The sequence below is a fragment of the Cyprinodon variegatus genome, unplaced genomic scaffold (assembly GCF_000732505.1).
Source record: "Cyprinodon variegatus isolate N-32 unplaced genomic scaffold, C_variegatus-1.0 Scaffold119, whole genome shotgun sequence".
NCBI classification, from domain to species: domain Eukaryota; kingdom Metazoa; phylum Chordata; class Actinopteri; order Cyprinodontiformes; family Cyprinodontidae; genus Cyprinodon; species Cyprinodon variegatus.
In genome coordinates this window covers 128,899-135,902 of record NW_015150572.1, presented here as the reverse complement: position 1 = coordinate 135,902, position 7,004 = coordinate 128,899, and positions in this window count along the sequence as shown.

The following is a 7,004-nucleotide window of genomic DNA, read 5'->3' as shown; positions in this document are numbered from 1 at the left end:
GTACAGCTGATCGCTCTCCACATACGTCACACATAAGTGCGCTCCGACAATTTGTGGCACGACAAACGCGGACAAGCGCGGGTTGCAAATTGTCGGAAACTGACGAAAATCAGGGAGATCTGCGGGAGTTTATGGGGACGAAAATCTCACTTTTCATGCAGTGATGGCCATAATATAAATGATCAAATTATTGCATGCAAACCCTTCGGGGGTGGAGGGGTTGGGGGTGGGGGGTTAGACAGATTCCTGGAACCCTTAGCCTGCCCAACTTTACCGAACCCTCTGTAACTGGGTCAACGGTAAAATTACCACTTCTTAGTCTATTAATCTGCAGGTCTTAAATATTTTAAATGCGCCAAAAAGGATTATTATTATTTCAATCTCTCATGAAAATATGCTGCTTTGAGTCAAATCCTCAGGAATTATTTATTTTTTGAAAAACTACCATTTTTGTTAATAAACTCATAGCTTTTATGTTTTGTAGTTGCATTTTCCAGACTACATCCTATTATTTTGTAATGTATAGTGTAACATTTATTTTGTAAAACCTTAAAAGATGAAAATCACTGATTTCATCGTTCATAAGTTTTAAATGATATACATGTGTATTAATATTTGTATTTAGAAAAATCGAATTCAGATCAAAATGACACATACTGTAACTTAAGATTTTATTCTATTGGATTATATTTTTCATTCTTGTTCCCTCTATTAGGTGCCATTTTGTTTACATTTTCATAAGTCAGAGCAGCCATCACCTTTTCTCTGTCTTAGTCAGAACTTCAGACATTCATAGCACAGGGACAAATCAACATACCACAAAACCATGCAGAGATTAAGCTAATCTCTCCGACTGGCTGTTGTGGAAATAGAGAATTTGGTTTGTAAGTATAACCTTTGCGCATTTATTACTGCTGTGTCAGATCATGTTTGGACCCTTTTCTGTCCGTGGATTTGCTTAAGGTTTCATTTCCAGTTCCTTCCATACCATTATGGAACATGGTGACAGCAGGAAAGACCTGTCCTGTTGTAACACAATGTACAGGTCTGATAATAAACGTTTTGTTTTTCCAGTCCTGAAGCCGACATAGGAAGAGATAATTGCTGCTGAGTTTTTAAGAAAGATAATTTTCGGTTGGTTCTAATTTGATCAGAAATGATTATACTGACTCTAAAACAATAATCTTTTAGTGAAAGCCAACCAGGCCGTACGTTATCACCCTCTTTAGACATTTCCCCACAGATAAAAGTCGTGTCAAGAAAATCAGTCTGTCAGCAAGCATTTTCTTCATTGCAAGATGCAGAAATGAATCTAAATGATAGAGCTATTAAGCTTTTCTTTGCATAGTTGGAATTCTATGGAAAAGGGGGAATAAAAGGTAAAATATAATAAAATATATAGTCGATCACTTTACCCATTACTGACTGCTGCCTCCAGGTGGTTTCAGTCCTGGAGCTCCCCCACCTCGGTCCAACACGTTAGCCAGCTCTCAAACAAATACAAATAAGCAAAATGTAGTATCTTCTTGTAATACCTACAACCTTCCTCTCAGTGCTTAGAAAGAGTCCTCCACAAATTCCCTTGGGAAGGTCTTTTGGTTCTCAAGTGGAAAAAAAAAAAATCTACCTTTTGTCCCCATTAGAAACTGTTACCTCTATATTAATTTTAAATCTAAAACTATTTGAGCCATGCCGACGGAAGATTTCTCACCCACTCAAAAACATAAATTTGTCATCTCCTGCAGACCCCTGGAAAAATTTAAGTCAGAAGTCCTCCATCCTCAATATATTTGGGTCGAGGATAGGAATTGATCCCAGGTTGATCAGGCACTTCTGTCATAACTGCTCCCAGAAAAATCAGTCAAGGAGATCCTGTTTTCGTGATGCCAAATTATAGTAGGAAAAAAGTATTTAACAATTTGCTCCAGTTAAACAAATGCAAATCGATGGATTTCACTCATTTGGGACTTTATTTTTATCTTTGCATGTAGAGAAAAGTTCATCATTCGGCCCTTATTGTACGGTAATCAGCCCTGTTCTGATCTGTGCAGCATTCGTTCCTCCTTACTCACAATAATAGAAAGTAGTCAGAGTCAAAACAAATTACAAACACTTTGGTTAAACAGTAAAATGTTATGAATAAACCTGAGAAAGAATCTGGTTTGTTATGGGAAGAAGCTATGTCAGGTTTACAAACACCCTCAAGCAGGAGAATTGTGTGGAATGCAGATGAAACAGACTGAGTGACACATTTTCCAGTGAGTAAATAGCATAAATCATTATATGAAATAAGAGAAATATACATTTTTTTCCATCCACACTCTGAAAGTTTAATTGATCAAAGCAATCTAAATCTGGCTCAGGCTCAGTAGTTACCACAGATGCTGCTTGACCTTCCAGAGACGAACCAATCATTATAAGACAGGTGCCAATAATTATATTTTTCATAGAATCAATCTTATTTATAAATAACCTCCTAAAATCATTCCTGCTGAGGGCAGGTGGAATGGAAGGTTCAACAGAGCTATGGCTCTGGGTGAGTTTGGCAACTTTTTTAAAAAGATATCTAAAAGCTGCTTCTGTGTGTTTGGTTGTGGATCTAGGTCTGTAGTTCTACACTGGTCCAAGTTGATCCTTTTCAATAGTGGTTTGAGAATTTCAGTGTGTAGGGCCTGAAAAAACTACTGACCAAAGGCAAATGTAGTATTTGAATTAAATCAGATCTTATAACAGACGGAGCTTCTTATAAAAAAAAAAGCTGTTAAAAAAATCAAGTCAAGATGAAGCGCTCAGCTTTGTTCGTTTTTCCCTCACATATTAGCCCCATCATCACATTATTGTAATCATTTTTCTTTAAAGGGAACCTTTGAAGTTTTAGTGTGATTTTTCTACCAAAATGATAAAATATAGGCCAACACATATGATTCGGAAAACACGAGCAACCTTTGATATGTTGCATTTGTAATTAATTTATTCCTGTTTTCACTTTCTCAAGCTGTAATGTTTTGGTCCACAAGTGTGAAAATCTGTGAGGTTTTGTTATTTAACCATCTAAATAAATGGCATATATGAAAACTATTTTTATCATACATCTTTCTGTTGCATCAGGAAATAAAGGTGTTTGTATCAATGGTAACAGCGCCACCTCCTGTCAGTATTTGGTAGCTGCGTCATTGTAGATTTTGATATGCCGAAATTTTTCTGAGCTGAATTATAGCAAAGTATTTTTTTAGCATACCGTCTACTACTGAAGATATTTCGTCTTTTAAATGACTGACCAGCAATTTTTCTTTTCAATAAATGCCTTTTATTTCATTGCCATGCTGCATCAGCTTAAACAAAAAAAAAAAAAAACACATTTAAGGAAAAAATAAAACTTATTGAGTAAAACCGCTAACTTCTCTAAAATCAAAACTGTTTTTGATGTTTTTCTTTGCCTGTTAAATCATCTGCTTTCGTTTCTCTTCATTGAAAATAAGTAAAGATTTCTTAAAATAAGTCTATTTTTCTTTAATATAAGCAGATTATTGGAATATGTATAATGTTTTTAACCTTAAAATGAGGTAATTAGAAATTAAACACTTGAATTTATTTATTTTTCCTATTTTAAATGTGAAAGATTTCTATTCCGTTGGACAATTATCTGCTCAAATCAAAACAAAATAAAATTATTTAAAGAAAAATTGATTTAGATTTCAATTTTTGCAGTGCACAGGTTTGAGATATTTGCTTGGATTTACAGCCCTTAAGGAACGCCATCATTTTAGCTAAAAGCCCCAACCTTCAAAATATTTACATTATTAAATGAAAAAAAGAATATCCAAAATGTTTGACTATTTTAGCCATTTGTTTCAGTTTAATTAGTTTAGGAAAATAAAAAATAAGTCACCACTGGGAGGTTTTGTTTAACACCATCTAAAAACACTAATTGTTACAATAACTAATTTATCTTTAACTTGAGAACTTTTTAAAGTAATGCAATATTTGTCAGTCAACTTAAAATAATTAGGTTCAGCTTTTATATTAGAGTGAGCAGGAATTAAATACTGTATAATTATTTGTTTATGGCCAGTATTAACATTTGTTATGATTTATAATTATTTTTGTTGAAGAAAACGAAGCAGGATGATCGCCTCTTTATTCTTTGCCTTAAACTTAAACTCAGGAGCGTCTAGAGGAATAAATGTTTTATTCTGGCAGATTGTTTAGCTTGATTCATCAACTAAACTCTATTATTAATTAGATTATTTTATCTTAATGGGCAAATCTAGAAGCTGGAAGCTTTTTATCCCCAAAATGGAAAATATGAACAAATGAAAACACAGAAAAGTAAAAAGAAAACAGTTGAAAACAATTACAAATTCAAAAAATGAAGCAATGCGTTAAATTTTTGCAAGCAGCTGTATAATATTTCTTATGGATGAACGGAGGATTCAACTAGTCATGATGTCACAGTGACTCTCAGCTGGAAAAACTGCCGTCAATAATCAGGGTTCGTTCTTCATAAAGGAGCAGTGAAGCAGAATCACCAACACTGAAAGAGAAACAGTTACAAACTGGATGAACTGACCTTTATGCATAATAATAATAATAACATAAAATGTTTTACAGTCAATATTTGCAGATTTACCAACAGTGAGAGAGGGAACCAGCAGGAGGCGCAGGATCAGGAGGAATTGCTCACAAAGAGGTGGATTCCACACCTGCACTGTGATTCCTCCATATTTAACCTGTTTGAAGAAATATCAGTGTTAATGTCAGTCACTGTCAATTAATTAATTAGACGCTGAAAATATGATAATACAATCAAAAAAGACACAGGAATCCTTCTAATGACGTGTAAGTTATTAACATTTCTTGAATTAGTAGATTATAAAATCCTGCAGGTTTTATAAAAAGCAAATAAGAAAATGTTACCAATGAAAAATAAAGCAAGTCCCTAAAACAGGAACCAGTTAGAAGTATTAATGATTATTACTCCAGTAGAAATAAATCCTACTGTTTAAAAACACTTTAATAGAAGTTAGAGGATCAAATTCAACTTTTTACTCCAGTAAAAGTTTAAAAGTACTATTTTTAAAACTACTTAAAGTATAAAAGTCAAAGTAATGCACGAAAAACTGTTAATGCCAGAAGCTTTAACGCTCTACCCTATTAAAGGAACATTTTTTTTTTTTTTTTTTTACAATTCTGACTTCCTTAGATTTCATTTTCTTTGTTTTATAACTAATGGTAACAGAGTCACATTTAACTTTGCATCATCTTGAAAAACTATTTTTTTTGGTTTGTGGTGAGCAACAAGTTGGGGCAGCACCGAGTCCAACCACAAAGATATTAATTGTCTGGAAGCAACTAATTATTTTGATTTTTTGTTTTGTTGTTTTTTATACCAACAGGCCGTAATGAAAATGAGCTTAAATGAAAGAAAACTAACGAGAATATTTCTAAATCGTTAGGAGTAGAAGGAAAAAGTTGTCTAAAAATGAATTCCTCCAGTAAAGTATAGATAGAAAACATTTCTACTTCAGCAAGGAAATAACTCCAAGTATTTGGAGATGATTACTCGACGCCTCTAAGGGAACAGATAACAGAAAATAAAATAAAAACAGGTTTTAAAATAGAGTAAAATATCACCATAAAAGGTACTAATTTGCAGATTGAACTTATTCAAGGAATTAAAGAGTGAAGAATGATGACATTAAATCAACATATAATTATATTGGGGATGTATAAAGGTTAAAATTCATTTTAAATATTCAATACTGCACAAAATACCTTAAATATTATCAAATGTAATCACATTTAATGTGGATAACTGAGAAAAGATGGATGTAAACACTTTAACAGAACTTATAGAGAGTTTATATGAAACAAATGAAGAGGCAGATAGAATAAGTTTGTTCTTCTTTCATTCATCGTGCTTCGATTAGGGATTCTGTGTTTGGTTGGATAAATGGATATAAATTAATGAATGATTCAATATGTCTGTTATTATTTCAGGTTTTGCAGCTTTTTTAGAGCTAAGAATCAGTTTAACTGGAGCTGCATGAAGATTAAATATTTTCTAACAAATACATGGACTATTTTTCAGCTACATTTTGACCCAAGCTGCACTATTTTACACGAATTTGGTTTTAATCATCAGTATAATAATGTTTATAATTATATTTACTGCAGTTTAACAATATTACCGTCAGCTGATTAAAATGGACATTAGTTGTGTTTTGAATTTCACAGATGAAATATTTAGCCTCAGTATCTGTTATTTCTTTGCCCTTGATGATGCAGGGATATTGCTTCCCATCTTTAACACCCGACACTGTCAACTCTTCTGTTTTCAGGTTCAGCTGCCCGTCTAAACACTGAAAGAAAATAAAGACAAATTAGAACAGAAGATTTCCTCTTATGTGAAGATTAGTAGAAAAAAAGAATAAAAACCTGAATCATGATTCGGATTTTGTTTTCTGTCTTGTTCGCTACAAAAGTGGGAAACTTGGGATCCGGTTGGTATAATAGGTCAGAAGAGTAACTATACAAATAGTCATATTGATATCCACCTCCTTTGGAGCAATCCACTGATTCATTTGCTACTATTAAAGAAATTAAGGCCCTCATCCTGTTGTTTTCCACAGCAGGCGTTTCAAAGGTGAGAATCTGTAAAGGATTGAAGAAAATTCAAATTAAAATATAATTATGCCCACATAAAGTTTTTAAGATTAGAGTAACCGGCTATAATACAACTTGAAGTGAATCGATCTGAACATAATCCAATAAAACACTAAAGCATTAATTATTGCAATGCTAGAAATGAATAAATTACTGTGTTATTGAAACGTGTCAGTCTAGTTCTGAATGTCTATGAGGATGTAATCAGACATCTAGGAGGATTTTCTATTGATGAAATCAAAACAAAGGTTTTTAAAATCAGGATGATTAATTAACAATATTTAAGGCCAATAATTCAATTCTATAAAGTTTATTTCTATAGCTCCAATTCACATCAT